The 19,527-nt window shown below is 39.8% G+C and overlaps 1 long non-coding RNA gene across 1 annotated transcript in view; it reads left to right on the top strand.

Annotated features, from left to right (window-relative positions):
- The first annotated feature begins 1,763 nt into the window (after positions 1-1,763).
- Positions 1,764-19,527, top strand: part of LOC104668209 — a 44,417-nt gene continuing 26,653 nt past the window's right edge. Inside the window, exon 1 of the long non-coding RNA XR_004053490.1 lies at positions 1,764-1,996. This is a non-coding gene — a long non-coding RNA (uncharacterized LOC104668209). The remainder of the gene's footprint in view (positions 1,997-19,527) is intronic.

Genomic DNA, 19,527 nt, shown 5'->3' with positions numbered 1-19,527 from the left:
GTTGAGAATGATTGCTGTAGATTTACAGATATTCATTGAATGACTGAATGACCTTAGTTCTTGGATTGCTGCAGAACTGATCAGCAATAAAGCAGCATATAAATTCAGGAAAGTGCTCACGTTCTTTTTAGAACAGTATCTCCATCCTGTAAAATACATTTCAGTGCATTTTTAATTTGGCTCAGTGCTGCTAACCTAGGAAGCTGTTTTTACTACCTACAGGAGAAGAGTGTTGGTGGTGTTTTATATAACTTACTCTGTCTCCCCTTCACCCCAATTTGCCATCTGCCAAAATCTTTGGCCCTCAGAGTGGAAAAAATACACCCTACCAGCCAACTGAGATCTACCAAGTGGATCATGGTCAAGTAAATGTTGAACTCTCTGCTCCTGAAGTTTTTGTGAGAATCAGTTTATGTAAGGGGGCGGGGCTGTGGAGTGAGGAGGCGTGGGTTTGAAGTACAATTAGCTTAACATCCCATCCTATTTAATAGTCTTTCTGCACCCCTTGAAAGTAAACTCACCAAACTTCTAGGTGGGAAACACTTTCCATGTCTCTGCTATCTATGGGACCTTTACTTATTTGTTTAATAAATATTTTTGGGCACCTAATATGTGCCAGACACTGGTTTAAATGCTGGTCATTATGCATATGCTCATGTGATTTGCCAAAAAATCAGTTTCATTTATAGGGTTCTTGGCCCCACCTTGGGCTCCACGCTGGGCTGAATCCTCCCTGTCATCCAGTTTGTGGCTCCCACAATTTGAGAAAAGGTTGGGAGGTGATTCAGAGACAAATAAATGGTTAAGAGGCTGGCTGTGTCTGTTGAGGAATTGCTAAGAACACCCATTGCGGCTGTCTTCCGAGGAAGAATCAGCATGAGGTGCAGGTCTCTCTAGCAAAAGGGGTCTCATACAGATTTGCAGAGCTTCGTTCTCCAAGTCCACATGGCATAGAGAAGAAGTGTCAGGCATGAGGGAAACAGGTGAGACGTGGCAAAGCACTTCCTGACATACCTGCTGTCTCCCACCAAGTGCTGGGTGGTTCCCCGGACCCCCTCTGCTACTGGGCACTGGCTGCCTTGCCATGCCTGTGTGTTGGCACCTTGGACTTCAGGGCCTGGGGGATTCTCATGGCAAATCCCTACCTGATACAACTCTGTTAGGGGAAAACAGGTTTTGATGCACGTTCCCAGGAGTCACTGTTGAGGGTTGTGATTTTTTTCCTGTGAGCTGTTGGCAGAAGCAGGCTCTGAGACTAACCTCAGAAGGGCAAGGGAGCTTTCTGTTAACGGATCGCCTGCAGAGGATCAGAGAGGAATTTCGGCTGGACTCCCTGCTCTGGTCCGCCCTGGCCTCGTTTTCCATCTCTGGATCATTCCAGCCATGCAAACATACACAGCGTTGCCATGGCGACTCTGAGACAGACACATGCATGGGAGAAAAGCGTGAGGCAAAATCTCTCTTCTGATGATGTTCTGGGAGGGAAGGAGGCCTTGAACAGGTTTCAAAAGCACCTTGTTTCACCCCCTGATTTTTACACGAGAGCAGCTACCCCAGCCATAAACACAGTGGCCTCTTTTCTTCTGCTTTGCTTGCTGAGGTGATTGCAGCTCTGGGAGACCGGAAGAGGCTCCAGGATGAAAGAGCCACATACCCTTACACCCACCCTTAGAATGTGTTGCCAGTCATCAGGTGAGGACACCAATGGATGATCAGGGCTGTCCCTGGTGATTGAACTCATTACGCTCTCACCAGGACCCCTCACTTGTCCTTGTGAGTTTCTGACATGGTCCTCCTCTGTCTCTTCCTCACCAGCTTGGCTGCCATCCCTCAGGCTGGGGTCACTGGGGCATGGCCCACCAGCGGCCTCTCCATTCTGGCCTAGCTCCAGCCGTCCTGTGAGCTCAAGTGGACTCAGCTTTCCAGGTCGTCCTGGAGAGATCTGGTCATGACCACATCACTCTGGATTCTGGTGCATTTCCAGCATTTTTCCCAGGTGAAATCAGGCTTAAATGAATATTACGCAGTGACAGGAAAAACAGCTGCTGCCTAAAGAAAGAACACACACAGCAGAAGAGAAATGACGGTGGCGATGGAGGTGGGGTAGATGTTCAGTGGGGGGCCCTGGAGGCAGGGGTGGGGTTGGGGGAACAAGGGCAGGGTTTGTTTGTCAGCCCCCACCATGCTGGGTGTGTCCTAAATGCCCATTCTGATTACTTGGTAATGTTTTTTGGGTGCTGTGCTGAGAAAGTGTGCGAGGCTGCATGAGGTTCTGCAGTAGAGAGCCCTGGTGCTCCATGACCAATACCTGTGACTGGTGCAGCAAGAGGGACGTTCCTCCCCTGAAATGAGTGAGTGCATCTTCCCTGAAGGTGGGTGTGGAGAAAGTTCATCACCAGGGCCCTGTTTGGAGGAGAAGCAGCAGATCTGAATGAATCAGCTTTCATCAAGTCACCCCATGGTTCTAGGAGAGCCAGCCCACTTTGTCATCAAGCCCCAAATTCCCTGGCTGGCTGACTTTCAGCCTCCAATTTGACCTGGCTCAGAGCAATTTCAACTCCTGTTCTCAGCACACCCCTCCTGCTGTGGTCGGGCATGTGGCCTTCTTAGTCCTTGAAGGGAGCCCCCAACACCTGTTTCCATGCTCTAGTCCAAGGCCCGCTCTCCTTCCTCTGGCTTCCTGAAATCCCTCACGTTGAAGGCTGAGTTCAGGACCATGTCCTCCACACAGCTTGTAGACAGCTCCACCCATGGTGGTCTTTCCTCTTCTGCCCTTTTCTCTTTAGTCTGTGCGTTCCAGATCGGCACATGAGCTCTTTTGTGTGTGTGTGCGCACAGTGACTCCTGGGAATGTCCAAGGTGCCAGCATACAGGCATGGCAAGGCAGCCAGTGCCCAGTGTCTCTCCTGGCTTCCTTTGTGTTAGGCACAGATGGGAATCCGAGGCAGAGATGATGTTCTGCCTTTACTACATTGCTGGAGACAGGATCAGACTTGTGGGACCTGCTTGGTTACCACCTACTGAGATTCTATTTTCTTTTATAATTTTATATGGTAGATGTAGCACATTCTTGGTTGCTTAGCCAGTGTGCCTTCCCCTTCTCTGCCTTGGTCACAGAACCAAATTTTATTTCAGTTAGTGTGATGCCCAGTTAAAAGGTATCCTTTCCATTTTATTGTAAAGCTAAGAGTTAACATTGAAATGTGAGCAAACGTGGACAGAGATGGATGTGTTACAAATATTTTCTCCCAATGTGTGGCTTGTCTTATTTTCTTAACAATGTTTTCCAAAGACTAAAAGTCTTTCATTTTGATGACTTCCAGTTTATCGCTTTTCTCTTTTCTAGGTCATATTTTCTGTGTCATATCTAAGAAGACTGTTCCTGACCCATAGTAACAAAGATTTTCCTCTTGGGTTTTTGTAGTTTTCGCACTTAGTCATAGGCCTGTGATCCATTTTGAGTTAATGTTTAGATATGGTGTGTGGTAAGCATCAAGGTTCAATTTTTTTTTCTTAATGTATTGTTATTATTATTATTTTTGAGACAGAGTATTGCTTTGTTGCCCAGGCTGGAGTGCAGTGGTGCAATCACAGCTCACTGCAGCCTCAACCTCCCATTTTATTTTCGTTTTTGCAGTGATTCCAGCACCCTGTATTAAAATCACCCAGAGTTTAACCTAGCATTAGAGACCTCTGTGGATTTGCTTAGGGAGTTTCGGAACACTTCAAGTTGCATGGAACTTTTCGTGTGTATGTGCTCGTGTGATTTGGGGATGGAAGGGTGGTGGAAGTGGAGATGACTAACAGCTTTCACCGGATTCTGGAAGATGCCTTTCTCCCAGAAGCTTAAACATCTCCACTGTAATGTAACAAGCAAGGCCTTTTTCTTCACCTCACTGAACAAAGGGAGCTACAGAAGAGAGAAAGGGATGTCAAAGACTGCGTGTGAGCTGCTTTCGAGTTCCTGGGAAGAAAATAATATGAACTTTGGGGAGTAAGCCTGTAAAAACATACACAAATTATTCTTAATAATAGCATTAAAGCCAAGGCAGTAAAACTTTGTTAAATCTGATACTAGGCATCTTTAACATAGCACTTAATTCAAAGCAACTGCATGGTTGTTTTAAGTTCATTCTTCTGGGCCGCTGTGTTTTAAATAGATGAACCTTACTGAGCAAGAGAGTTTAAAATCTAAGTTGAAAATGAAATTTTAATTAAGGGGATTTTGTGAATATGGCTAGAATGAGTATCCTGCATTCAGGATCTTACAGTCCCCAAATGTCAACTAGGTCTAATCACCAGAGATCATTGGCCCCCTCACTCTACTGGATTGGTCACAAGGCTCTGAAAACATGAGCTGCCTAACTCCTGGAGCTGCAAAATGTCCGTTTCCCTGGGCTAGAGCAGCAGCAGCCACTTCCCCATGAGGGTGAGGAAATTCAATATCTTCCTGATGGGAGACAGAGCCAGACTCCCACCGGCTGTTCTTTCACTCTAGCAGCTGCTTGCCCTACATTTTCCACGTTTCTGGTCAGGCCGCCCATCAGCCGACCCTTCCAAGTCACCGCTTCCTGAGAGCCCTCCAGTGTGACTCAGAGCAATCCCACGGGGCTCCCTTGAGCCATGGAAGGCGCAGAACCAGAGAGCTGGACGGAATCTTGGACATGAGCTGCTCTGAGCCCTTTCATTTTCAGAGAAGAAAATTGAAGCCCAGAGAAATAAGGCCAGTTGCCCAAGGTCACACAGTTAGAGGTAGAACTGAAACTAGATACTGGGTTATTCTGACGTGAGGCCAACATTCTTTCTACGATAGACGGAGTAGAAAAATGGAAAAAAGCACAAACTTAGGGCTCAGACAGACCTAGGTTTGGATTCTGACTTTTTGTTCACGATCTATGTTACTTTGCGAAAGGCACTTTAGCTTTCTAAGCATTAGTGTCCTCATTGGAAAACAGAGATAAATATGCGGCAGATATTGAGTTCCTTTTCTGGACTGGTACATGCTATTTTCGGTTCTGAGTACATAGCTGGAAATGAAAAGAACCAAGTCCCTTGGCCCAAGGCATAGAACTTACATCCCAGCGTGTGAAGGACAATACCAGTGCTTCTGAGATTATTGTAAGGATTCAAAGAGACGAAAAATGTGAAAGTAAACCCTGTTCCTGGCAGAGTAGGTATCTAGTAAATGGTAACAGCAATTATAATTATTACTTTATGTTCCAAATGTCAGTCTCCACAAAGAAGGCCAACTCCTGGGATATAAGGATTCTGTCTCAGTTTCCTCACCAGCACCCCAGTATATAGGACCCACAGGAAGCCCTGGCAATCGTTGGTGCTCAGAGTCCTGTCCTAACCTACCGTCAAACCCTTAGTTCTTGCTTCTGAATTCATCTGACATCCTATTGACTGATCTGTATGTTACCTTTGCTTCTCAGCTGGGACTCCTTTGGAGAGCCTGAAAGGTGGTCTTGCTGGGACTGGAGACCCCCTGTCAGCCCACTGTGTCCTGCAGCTTGGATCATCCCAGTGGCCTGCTTAGCTCCTTTGTGCTCCCCTGGCCTCTGAGCCACAGTCATTAGATCCCGGCTCTGGCCTGCCATTTGACTCCTGACCCCTCATGTGGGGTTGGCTTTCTCTCTCCTGTCCAGCCCCAGCCCTGCCTGGCACCTCTTGAGCTGCCAATGATGCAATTCCTATTGGTAGTCCAGCAAAAGCCCTTAGAGCTGGAAGCAGTTATACCCTGCCTTGGTCTCAACCACGTCGAAGTCCATGGTCCATTCTGAAGTAACAAGACTCACATGTAGGGAGAGAAGCCCTTGACTTCAAGGAACCTCCCCCTCTGTACTCTTTCCACCCTCCCCTCATATATGAAGCAGGGTGAGCCATGACTTGGGTTCATGGGTGTTGTGGCAACTTTCAGAAAGGAGAGGAAATGGGAATTTGAATGACCCATGTACACATAGCGGAATGCTGCAATCACATGCCTTTCCTCTCACTGCCAAATCTCAATGGTGTTCTTACGAATTTTTCCTAATATATTGGAGTCTCCAATCCCCATTCAATCCCCAGGCTCTCCAAAGCAGCAGATATTGGGACTGGAAAATGAGCAATATATATTTAAGGGAGTATGTTTCTGTACAAGAAGCCAATTTCTGAATAGTTCATCCCTCCTCGCCTTCTCTTTAGTAAACATCATTGAGACTTAGGTAATGATGGCCAACAATTATGAAGCACTCAGAGATCCTGTTCTAAGTAGTTTGCATATATTAATCTATGTAAGCCTCAAAACAACCTTGTGAGGTAGGCACTATCAAAATTCACTTTATTTCAGATGAAGAAACCGAAGCACCGAGAGCTTAAGTAATTGGTCCTAGGACACAGAGCAAGGATAACAATGCCGGCAACCTGGCTCCTGAGCCATTATGCAATACCACCTATGATCCACTTTCTGTTCAGTAGCCCACACAAGAGAAATGTCTTTTATCTTATCTCACGCAAAAGCAGTAATTTAACACGAGTGTGCATTCCAGCCACATTTTGTTGTCAGAAACCATTACCAGGGGCAGCAATGGAATGTGAGGCATGATGGTATGTGCCAGGCTGTGGTTTCTTTCCCTGTTGCATCAGGGCACCTCCTTTCTCTCTTCAGCCTGCTGTCTCTCCTCAGGGGCAGCCCTGAGGAGGACAGAGTGGGGAGGCCCTCTCTTTGCTCAGATTGTCTCTTTTCAAAAGAACTTGGTTCCCAGAAGATTTGTAAATCGAGGCGTGCTTGGAGGGGAAGTGATAATTCTGATTGGTAAACCAGGGGTCAGGAACTGGGCAAGTGCAGCTCAGCCCCTCCCCTCTCCTCATGCTCCTTGTATCTACCCAAGGCACTAACATTCTCCTCTGCTTCTGCAGCGGAGATTTTAGAGCATAGGTTCTACTTTTGCTGATGGGATAGAACTGCTATGGCTGAGAGGTTAAGTACGTTGGATTTCAGAGTTCGGTGTTAGGAAGCCTGTTATTGCTGCAAATTTAGGTTGTATTTTCCAACAGTTATGTCAGTAATTAAGTTGATATTTGGATCTTCCAGCCTCAGTTGGTTCTAAACACAGACAAAGAAAAGAGCAGATAATTATTGTTCACCCCTCATTCCTAACCATTTCCTTTCCTATCACTGGAGTTGGCTGAATTGGTCATGAGATATAGTTCAAAGATACATAGGTACATTTGCACAAATATATGTAGAGAGCTAAAAACCAATAATCACAAGCATTTCAAGGAAGGTTGCATGTGGTGGTTTCATTATTTCTATCAGCTGAGTCTATTGTGTTTGCAAGCTAAAATCTGAGAAGACTGAGTGTTCCAAAGTAAATTATCTATTGTCTGCGGGTCTAAGTTGTCTTTTAAAGCCGTCTTTTCAAGTAGGCAGAATGGATTGCAGAAATAGGAAAAGAGCAGTGGTAGTGCCAAAACAATGCTGGGCTTGGGTCAAAAACAAATACGAGCTTTGGTTAGCCTAGATTTGGTGACCCCATACCTTGGCACACAGCAAATAATTAATTAGAAAGATAAATAGGTATGTGTCATTTAAAAGAATGTGTTCACTGCCACAATTTATATAAAATAAATACCATGTTCCTGGGTTTCTATTTATAGCAGACATTTTCACATTCACCACCTCAGTTATTATCATGACCAACATTTTGAGGAAGCTGAGAAGCAGAGATTGAGGTTAAGTGACTTGTATAGAATCATATAGCAAGAGGTGAGATTTGAACTCATGTTTATTCGTAGCAGGGTATACCATCTTTCCACTATATGATGTTATGGACACAGAATTGCATTAAGTGTGGACATAGTCACTATTTTTAGGAAACTTAACACTTGAACTGAAAGGATAGAAATACACCCATGATAAGAAATTAACAACCAAATATGCTCAAAGAGCTAAAGGAAAGCATAAACAAAAAACTAAAGAAAATCTGGAAAACAATGCAAAACTGAAGTGAGAAGATGGAAATTATATAACGGAACAAAACAGAAACTCTGGAGCTAAAAATATTGTAACTGAAGTAAAAATTTTAACAGAGGGATTTAACACAGATTTGAGCAGGCAGAAGGAAGAATAAGTGGATGTGAAGATAGGACAATTGGAATGATCAAGTCTAAGGAACAGAAAGAAAAAGAATTTTAAAAAGTGAAAAGAGCCTAAGGGTCCTGTGCACACCGTCAAGTGGACCAACATATGCACTGTATGAGTCCCAGAAGGAGAAAAGAGAGAAATTAATAGAAAGGTTATTAGATGACACAATGGCTGAAAATTTCCCCACTTTGATGAAAGATATGAGTCTACAAATCCAAGAATCTCAACAACTTCAAGTACAATAAACTCAAAGAAAATCACACTGACATGTTATCATCAAACTCTAGATTCTTGAAATAAGCAAGAGATTGTGATTCATCATTGTATTAGTCTGTTTCATTGCTACTGATAAAGACATAGCCGAGACTGGGCAAATTACAAAAGAAAGGCTTATTGGACTTACATGTCCACATGGCTGGGGAGGTCTCACAATCATGGCAGAAGGCAAGGAGGAGCAAGTCACATCTTACATGGATGGCCACAGGCAAAAAGAGAGCTTGTGTAGAGAAGCTCCTGTTTTGAAACCATCAGATCTCATAAGACCCATTTACTGTCATGAAAACAGCACAGAAAAGACCCGCCCCCAAGATTCAATCATCTCCCACTGGGTCCCTCCCACAACACATGGGAATTATTGTAGCTACAAGATGAGATTTGGGTGCGGACCAGAGCCAAACCATATCAATCATGTACATTGAGTCCTCAATGGAATTATTAGCTAATTTTTTATTAGATAATTTGGAGGCCAGATGGCAGTGACCTGAAAATGCTGAAGGAAAAAACCTGAAAACCAAAAATCGTGTATCTGGCAAAACTGTCCTTTAAAAATAAAAGGGAAATTAAGACATTCTAGTAAACAAAAGCTGAAGGAGCTCATTTAAACTAGCACTGCCCAACAAGAAATGCTAATAAGAGTTCTTCAGAATGAAATGAAGAAATGCTAAATAGTAACTCAAAGATGTATGAATAAATAAAGATCTCCAGTAAAGTTGAATATATGGGCAAATATAAAAGCTGATATTATTATCATTTTGACTGATATGCTTACTTTTAATTTTCTGTAGAATTTAAAAGACAAAGGAATAAAATAATTGTAAATTTCTTAATTAGACAATACATAAGATGTAATATGTGACATCAATAACATAAAAGAAGAGGGCAGAGCTACATAAGATTAGTTTTGGTATGTGATTAAGGTTAAGCTGGTATTAATTCAAAATAAATCACTGCAAATTTAGGATATTATATAGGACCACCATGGTAACCACAAAAAAAGTATCTGTAGACTATACAAAGAAGGAAATGAGAAAGGAGTCAAAATGTGTCACTACAAAATATCAACTAAACCCATACAAGGCAGTAATGGAAAAAATAAAAGACAGAAAACAAATGCAAAATGGCAAGAGTAAGTTCTTTCTTATCAGTAATTACTTTAAATGTAAATAGAGTAAATCCTCCAATAAAAAGGCATAGACTGGCAGAATGGACTACAAAAAAAGATTCAACTATATGCTGTGTGCAAGAGATTCACTTTAGATCTGAGGAGACAAATAGGTTGGAAGTGAAAGAATGGAAAAAGATATTCTATATCAACAGTCACCAAAAGAGAGCTGGGTGGCTGTATTAATTCCAGGCAAAATAGACATTAAATCAAAAATTGTTTCAAGAGACCAAGAAGTATGTTGCATATTGAAAAAAGAGTCAATTGTCAGAAACACATAACAATTGTAAATATACACACATCAAGCATCAGTGTTCCGAAGTACATGAAGCAAACACTGGCAAAATTGAAGGGAGAGTTCAATATTCCACTTTTAATAATGGGTAGAACAATCAGATAATCAGTAAGGACATAAAAGACTTGAACAACACTATAAACCAAGTAGACTTAACAGACTTACATACAAAGAATACCACCCAACAATAGCAAAATACACATTTTTCTCGAGTATACCTGAAACATTCTCTAGGATAGATCATATGTTAGGCCCCCAAATAAGTCTTACTACATTGAGAAAGATTCAAACCATACAAAGCATCTTTTCTGCTCACAGTGGAAACTAGAAACAGAAGGAAAACTGGAAAACAGAAGGAAATATATGTGGAAATTAAACAACACACCTTTTTTTTCTAACCCAAGAGTTCATCACAGCTTTATTCACAGTAGCCAAGAACAGGTAAAAATCCAAATAAATTTTCATCAACAGGTGAATTGCAGTCCATCCATACAATGGACTTGTTTCGACAATAAAAAGGAACAAATACAGACAGAAAACAACATTGATGAATATGAAAAAAATGGCATGCTGAGTGAAAAACCAGACACACAAGGCTACCTGCTGGGTAAAGTCTATTTACACAATGCTCAAGGACAGGCCAAACTAATCTCTGGTGGAGGAAAACCAGAACAGTGGGTGCCAGTGCAGTGAAGGTGGGTATAAATGAGACGGAGCATGAAGGATCCTCCTGGATCAATGATAGACCCACTTGTTAGATGTCCATGAGAGGTACAATTATGATTGAAGGATGTTACTGAATGCAAATTATTAAATAGCCATTAATAGCTATTCATCAATACTGGCAAACACGAAATACAAGCAAACACCAAATACTAGTAAACTAAGTTCAGGAGCATTTTTTAAACTTTTATTTTAAACATGTACACCAAACCCCCCAGTGACATGCAATTTACATATATAACAAACTTGGACATGTACCACTGTACCATGCAGGTTCACTATATAGGTAAATTGCGTGTCACGGGAGTTTGGTGTACAGATTGCTTTGTCATCCAGGTAATAAATATAGTACCCAACAGAAGTTTTTCAATCCTCACCCTTCTACCACCCTCTACTCTAAAGTAGGACCTGGTAGCTGTTGTTTCCTTCTTTGTGCCCACGTGTGCTCAATGTTTAGCTTCTACTTATATGTGAGAATGTGCAGTATTTGGTTTTCTGTTCCTATGTTAGTTCACTTAGCATAATGGCCTCCAGCTTCATCCATGCTGCTGCAAAGGGCATAATCTTGTTCTTTTTTATGGCTACATAGTATTCTGTGATACATATGTACCACATTTTCTTTATCCAGTCTACTGTTGAGCACTTAGGTTGATTCCATGTCTTTGCTATTGTCAATAGTGCTACAATAAACATACACACGCACGTGTTTTTATGGTAGAATGATTTATATTCCTTTGGACATATATCCAATAATGGGATTGCTGGATTGAATGATAGTTCTAAGTTCTTTGAGAAATTGCCAAATTGCTTTCCACAGTGGCTGAAGTAATTCACACTCTCACCAGTAGTGTATAAGCCTTCCCTTTTCTTCACAACCTTGCCAGCATCTGTTATTTTTTGACTTTTTAGTAATCGCCATTCTGACTGGTGTGAGATGGTATCTCATTGTGGTTTTGATTTGCATTTCCCTAATGATCAGTGATGAGTGTTTTTTCATATGCTGGTTGGCTGCATGTATGTCTTTTTTTGCAAAGTGTCTGTTCATGTCTTTTGCCCACTTTTTAATGAGGTTGTTTGTCTTTTGCTTGTGTTATAAATTTTGTTTAAGCTCCTTATAGATTCTGGATATTAGACCTCTGTTGGATATATAATTTGTAAATGTTTTCTCTCATTCTGTAGGTTGTCTGTTTCTTCTGTTGATAGTTACTTTTGCTGTGCAGAGGCTCTTTAGTTTAATTAAGTCCCATTTGTCAATTTTTGTTTTTGTTGCAATTGCTTTTGTCATCTTTGTCATAAAATCTTTGCCAGGGCCTTTGTCCAGAATGGTACTTCCTAGGTTTTCTTCTAAGATTTTTATAGTTTTAGGTTTTACGTATAAGTCTTTAATCCATCTTGAGTTGATTTTGTATGTGATGTAAGGAAGGTGTCCAGTTTCAATCTTAGCCAGTTATCCCAGCACAATTTATTGAATAGGGAGTTCTTTCTCCATTGCTTGTTTTTGTCAACTTTGTTGAAGATCAGATGGTTGTAGGCGTGTGGCTTTATTTGTGGTTCTCTATTATGTTCCATTGGTCTATGTGTCTGTTTTGGTACCAATACTGTGTTGCTTTGGTTACTATGGCCTTGTAATATAGTTTGAAGCCAGGTAATATGATGCCTTCAGCTTCGTTCTTTTTGTTTAGAATTGCTATTCAGGCTCTTTTTTGGTTCCATATGAATTTTAAAATAATAGTTTTTAAAATAATTCTGTGAAGAATGTCATTGGCAGTTTGATAGGAATAGCACTGAATCTGTAAATTGCTTTGGACAGTATGACAATTATAACAATATTGATTCTTCCTATCTATGAGCATAGAATGTTTTTCCATTTGTTTGTGTCATCTCTGATTTCTTCAAGCAATGGTTTGTGATTCTCATTACACAGATTTTTATTTTTTACCTCCCTCGTTAGCCATATTCCTAGATATTTTAATCTTTTATGGCTACTATGAACGGGATTGTGTTCTTGATTTGGCTCTCAGCTTGGATGTTGTTTGTGCATGGAAATGTTGCTGCTTTGTATCCTGAAATTTCTGCAGTTGTTTATAAGATCCAGGAGCTTTGGACAGAGACCACTGGGTTTTTTAGTTGCAGAATCATATCATCTGCAAACAGAGGTAGTTTGACTTCCTGTCTTCCTATTTGGATGCCTTTTATTTCATTCTCTTGCCTGATTGCTCTGGCTATGATTTCCAGTACTATGTTGATTAGGAGTGATAGTGATGAGAGTGGGCATCCTTATCTTGTTCCAATTCTCAAGGCTAATGCTTTCAGCTTTTGCCCATTCAGTATAATGTTGACTATGGATTTGTCATAGATGGCTCTTATTATTTTGAGATACGTTCCTTCAATGCTTAGTTTTTTGAGGGTTTTAACATGAAGGGATGTTGCATTTTATCTGCACCTATTGAAATGATCATGTGGTTTTTTGTTTTTAGTTCTGTTTGTGTGATAAATCACATTTATTGATTTGCATATGTTGAATCAACCTTGCATTCCAGAGATAAAGCCTACTTGATCATAGTGGATTAGCTTTTTGATGTGTTGCTGGATTCGGTTTGCTGGTAATTTGCTCAGGATTTTTGCATCTATGTTCATTAAGGATGTTGGCCTGAAGTTTTCCTTTTTTGTTTTGTCTCTGCCTAGTTTTGGTATTAAAATGATGCTAGCCTCTTAGAATGAGTTAGGGAGGAGTCCTTCACCCTCAATTTTTTGGAAATAGTTTCAGCAGAAATGGTGTCAGCTATTCTTTGTATATCAGGTATAATTCAGTTGTGAATCTATCTGGCCCTGGGCTTTTTCTGGTTGACAGGCATTTTATTACTATTCAATTTTGGAACTCATGATTGGTCTGTTCAGGGTTTCAATTTCTTCCTGGATTAATCTTGGGAGGTTGTATGTCTCCAGAAATTTATCCGTTGCTTGTAGATTTTCCGGTTTGCATGCATAGAGGTGTTCATAATAGTCTCTGAGGGATTTTTTGTATTTCTGTAGGTTCAGTGGTAATGCTTCTTTGTCATTTCTGATTGCACTTATTTGGATCTTCTCTCTTTTTCTCTTTATTAGTCTAGCTAGTGCTCCATCAATCTTATTTATTCTTTCAAAGGACAAACCCCTGAATTTGTTGATCTTTTGTATGGTTTATTGCATCTCAAGAGCATAGTAAAAGGATTATAATCCTTGATCAAGTGGATTTTATTTCTACAATGGAAGGATGTTTCAACATCTGAACATCAATAAATGTAATCTACCACATTAATAGAATGAAAAAAATACACGTAATCATCTTAATGTAGAAGAATAATTTGAAAAAATTCAGCACCCTCTCACGATAAGAAAAGACTCAAAAACTAGAAATAGAAGGAAACTATTAGTAAAGGCCATATATGAAAAACCCATAAGTAATGTCATACTCAATTGTGAAAGACTGTAAACTTTTACTTTAAGGTTGCAGGAAGAAGACATGGATGCCTGCTTTTGTTATTTCTATTGAACTTAGTATCAGAAGTTCTAGATAAGCAATTAGGCAAGAAGAAGAAATAAAATGCATTCAAATTGGAATAAAGAAGCAACATTCTCTCTGTTTGCAGCTGATATGATCTTATATGTAGAAAACCCTAAAAATTCCAAACACAAAACAGAGCTAATAAATGAATTCATTAAACTTGCAGGATACAAAACCAATGCATAAAAATCAATTGCATTATTATTTACTGGCAATGAATAATCCAAAACGAAACTAAGAAAACAATTTCATTTCTAATAGTATCAAAAAGAATGAAATATTTAGGGATACATTTAAACAAGGAGGCAAAAGACTTGTATGATGAAAACTAGAAAACATTGCTGAAAGAAATTAAAGAAGATGTAAACAAGTGGAGAGACATTTCATGTCCATGAATTGGAAGACTTGCTATTGTTCTTTTTTTTCTTTTTTTTTTTTTGAGATGTAGTCTCGCTCTGTCACCCAGGCTGGAGTGCAGTGGTGCGATCTCGGCTCAGTGCAAGCTCTGCCTCCCAGGTTCACGCCATTCTCCTGCCTCAGCCTCCCGAGTAGCTAGGACTACAGGTGCCCGCCACCTTGCCCGGCTAATTTTTCGTATTTTTAGTAGAGACGGGGTTTCACCATGTTAACCAGGATGGTCTCAATCTCCTGACCTCGTGATCCACCCGCCTCAGCCTCCCAAAGTGCTGGGATTACAGGCGTGAGCTACCACGCCCAGCTAGACTTACTATTGTTAAGATGACAATACTACCCAAAGAAATGTGCAGACATAACGTAATTCTTATCAAATACCAATGGCAGGTTTCTAAGAAATAGAAAACCCCATCCTAAAATTCATATGTAATCTCAAGAGACTCTGAGTAGCTAAAATATTTTTGAAAAATAAGAACAAAGTTGAACAAGTCACATTTTCTGATTTCAAAACTTATTTCAAAGTTTCAGAAATCAAAACAGTATGGAACGGGCAACAGAACAGATATACAGATGGATGGAACAGACTAGAGAGTTCAGAAATTAATCTTCTTGTATATGGTCAATTGATTTTCAGTAAACGTGCTGAGAACACTTAATAGGGGAAAGGACAATCTTTTCAACAGATGGTGATGGGAAAACTGTATATGCACATGCAAAAGAGTCCTGTTGAACCCCTACCTAACACCATACACAAAAATCAACTCAAAATACCTAAAGTAATAAACATCTAAATGTAAGAACTAGAACTACAGAGCTCTTAGAAGAAAACACAGGAAAAATCTTCGTGACACTGCATTAGGCAATGATTTATTGGATATGACACCAAAACACAGGTAACAAAAGAAAAAAAATAGATACATTGGACTACATCAAAACTAAAACCTTTTGTACACCAAAAGGCACTATCAAGAGTGAAAAAGCAACCCACAGAATGGGAGAACATATTCATGAATTACATAGCTGATGAAGGATTAATATCTAGAATATATAAAGAGCCCCCACAACAACCCAATTCAAAAATGGGCAAAATATCTAAATACTTAGATATTTCTGCAAAGAATATATATAAATGGCCAGTAAGCACATGAAAAGATACTCAACATCACTAGACATTAGGGAAGTATAAATAGAAACTGCAGTTAGTCCACTTCATATAGGAGAAATGCTGTTTTAAAAAAGGAAAAATAACAAATGTTGTTGAGGATGTAGAGAAACTGAAACCATTGCACATTGCTAGCATGAACATTAACTGTCACATCTGCCGTGGAAACCTTTTGTTCCTCAGATAATTAAACATAAAATTACCACATGATCTAGCAATTCCACTCCTAGATGTATACCCAAAATTACTGAAAACAGGAATTCAAACAAATGCTTATACACCAGTTTTCATTATAGCTTTACCCATAATAGCCAAAAGGTGGACACAATCCAAATGTCTATTAATGAGATAGATGGATAAACAATATCTGGTATATACATACAATGGAATATTATTCAGCCTTAATAAAAAATGAAATTTAGCCAAGAAGCAACGGGTCATACTAACTCATCCAAATTCTTTTTTCTTTTCTTTCTTTCTTTTCTTTTCTTTTCTTTTTTTTTTTTTTTTGAGACAGTCTTACTCTGTCACCCAGGCTGGAGTATAGTGGCATGATGTTGGTTCACTGCAAACTCTGCCTCCCAGGTTTAAGCGATTCTTGTGCCTCAGCCTCCTGAGTAGCTGGGATTACAGGCATGTGCTACCACTCCTGGCTAATTTTTTTTTTTTTTTTTTTAGATACTGGGTTTTGGCATGTTGCCCAGGCTGGTCTCGAACTCCTGACTTCAAGTGATCTGCCTGTCTTAGTTTCCCAAAGTATTGGGATTACGGGCATGAGCCACCACTCCCAGCCTCATCCAAAGTCTTTTTTCTCATTCTCCCCGGTGGTCAATAGCATCCAGAGTCTTGGCAAGATGGCCAGCTGAGCTTTGTGGTCCATATGTGAAATCACATGTGGATTCATATGCATAAACCTTAGAAATAGTATGCTAAGTGAAATAAGCTAGACACAAAAGGACAAATACTGTATGATTCCACTTATATGAGTATCTAGAAAAGGCAAATTCATAGAGACAAAGTAGAATCGAGGTTATTAGGGGCTGGGGGTAAGGGTTAAAAAAAATCCTGGGAGTTATTGTTTAATGAATATAGAGTTTCTGTTTGAAATGATAAAAAGTTTCTGGAAATGGATAGTGGTGATGATTTCACATCATTTTGGGATGTGCTTAATGCCACTAAATTGTAAAATTGTACACTTAAAAGTAGTTAAAATGGTAAATGTTATGTTTATTTTACTGTAGTTAAAAATCTCAGAAAGATTAACTATCACTTAAAAGACAGCTATAATGTTACAAGTAATATTTTAATTTGTATTTTCTGAAGAACAATGGATCATACTAAATCATCCAAATTCTTTCACCTGTTCTCCTTTATGATCAGTAGCATCCGCGGCCTTTGCAAGATGGCCAGCTGAGCGTTGTGGGACAGTCGGTCCCATATGTGGGGCAGTTCTGTCATTCCTTCAACTCCCCACCTGTCATATATATGAGTCTAACATACTGATATTTGCTTTAAAACATACATATATATATTTAGGTTTTGCAAATTGGGATGTGGACAAACAGTACATATATATAATGCAGCAGCAATTTTTAAAATTACTCCCTCTGAAAAACTAGTTAAATTGAGGATTCATCTTATAATTAGTGATATATGTAAATTAAAAAGATATAGTTGTGACCCTAAAATATGAATGATATGGGAAGGTCATAAAGGACTAATAGAAAGGAACTAATTAAGAAAACAGGTAAGGAAGACTTCTTGGTGCTAACTTCTGGGGCTGCCTAGAAAGTGGTACAAATTAGAAGAAAGGAGTGTTTACCTTTTAAATAAAAAGAATAGATTAAGTAGAGATTATTTGTATACCTGTGTCAAGAAATAATGTCAATCAGCATTAAGATCTTTATAGATGTTTATCCATAACCCTCCTAACAAGAGTATAAGGTGGATATTATTATTAACCCCACTTTACAGATGAAGAAATTCAGACACAGAATGAATAATCCCTACAAGGTTTCACAGCTGGTAAGTGGCAGAGTTGTGATTTGAACCCAGGTAGTCTGTCTAGAGTTCACCCTCTGACTACTAGTAGCTCTACCTGCTTTTGGTAGGAGTCATTAAAATAAAAATTGAAAAAGAAAAAGAAAGAAAATATGTAGTTACTGGACACTTAAAACTACCAGCAAATGATCATTGAAATTATGTACAAGACACTGACTATTCATTGACCAAGTCCAACACATTGGCTTCAAAGAGACTGCTGCTTGGGGATCTTGAGACAAGTGAATACTAATATAGGAAGTCAGTGTCAATCTGGAAATATGTTAGAGGTATTACATGCAGAATTTAGCAAGGAGTTAGTCTGAGTATGCCTTATTGTACCTTTGGCAATAAGATAAAAAGTTTAGAGTGTAATGAATTTATAACGGTCAAACACCACAGCCAAGAAGAAAAAACTTCCTATTACCATGAGTAGGCTAATTCTTATGGGTATATTTTGATCGCTGAACAGTGGAAGCACTGTTGGACTTCAGGCCAGTAGTAGGTGAAGGTACCTCCCTGTGTGTGTGTGTGTGGGGGGGGGGGGGGGATCTCCCCAGATGGAATGAATCTCAGTGTGTTTTGGGTGTGGGGATATGAGAACGTCTTGGATATGCAGGAGTTATTATATAGTCATAGGTGAATTATTAGGTGCTTACTTTCATGATTTTCACTTTCAAATAAGAAAATTGAGCCTTAGAAAAATGAAGTAACTCTCTCACAACTGCCACCCCAGTACCGGTCTGTCTGACTTGACCCCAGTGCACTGAACTGAAGAGTTAAGGCAGTCTGAGTCCTTAGCCAGACATATTTCTGGAGCTTTTCTCCAAAAAGCTTGGCAAGTTTTGTGTTGTGCTTTAGTAAGGGAGGTATTCTCTTGTTCTTTTATGTGCTGATTAATGCTTTAGAGTCATTCCAAAGGGAGGCCTCCAGGGATATAGGACTTCCTGTGTTACCCACAAGCTTGATATGTATATCTTTTATGTCTTCATATGTATATCTTTTATGTCTTTATATAATTAACTGATAAAAATGTTGAATAAGAGATGGCTAGAACTGAGTGGTATTTCAATATAACCTCAAAAGACTGGAATTAAGGGCCAAAATCAATAAGATGAAATTCAACTGGTAAAATGTCAAGTCCTGACTTGGTGTAAAGAAAAAATCAGTTTACATGAGTATCAGGTGGTAAAAACCTGGTCTGAAATTTGGTTGACTGCACACTTAAGATAAGCCCACATTGTGAAATAATGAATAAAATAGAGCTTGAATTCTTAGGTTGCATTGCAAGCAGTAGTGACCAGAGCAGGCAAAATGGCAGACCCATTGTACATGGTGCTAGTACCCCATCTAAAGATCATATTCGAGTCTATATAAAGGAGGCGTTGATAACCGGATTCTGGTCAAAGGGAGAGGGATGGTGACTGTTGAGAAAATCATGTCAAATAAGGAATAATTCAGGAAACTTGAAGCAGTTATAGCAGAGCCTGAATAAGAGAAGCCTTGAGGATAGATAAATTACATATTTTCTCCTGGAGCTCACTAGAAATTCTGAATATCTCCCTAGCCAGCAGGCATAGATGTGGAGAATCATGAGGAAAAGAGAAAAGAAACAGTAGAGGAAAAGGAAAGGGGGCTATCTCAGTCCATCTGCTGTTTAACTATGCATGTCTTGGGGTAGTGAGGCCTTCACATCCTAGAGTCCCAGTTGGAAATGGGGCTCAGTCTCCTTCTTGCTTTCAGCTTCCCACTCGGTCCATCCAGGGCCTGTATTCTTTTG

The sequence above is a fragment of the Rhinopithecus roxellana genome, chromosome 15 (genome assembly GCF_007565055.1).
Source record: "Rhinopithecus roxellana isolate Shanxi Qingling chromosome 15, ASM756505v1, whole genome shotgun sequence".
Taxonomy (NCBI): domain Eukaryota; kingdom Metazoa; phylum Chordata; class Mammalia; order Primates; family Cercopithecidae; genus Rhinopithecus; species Rhinopithecus roxellana.
Note: the sequence above shows the minus strand (reverse complement) of the source record. Positions and strands in the feature narration are given on the sequence as shown.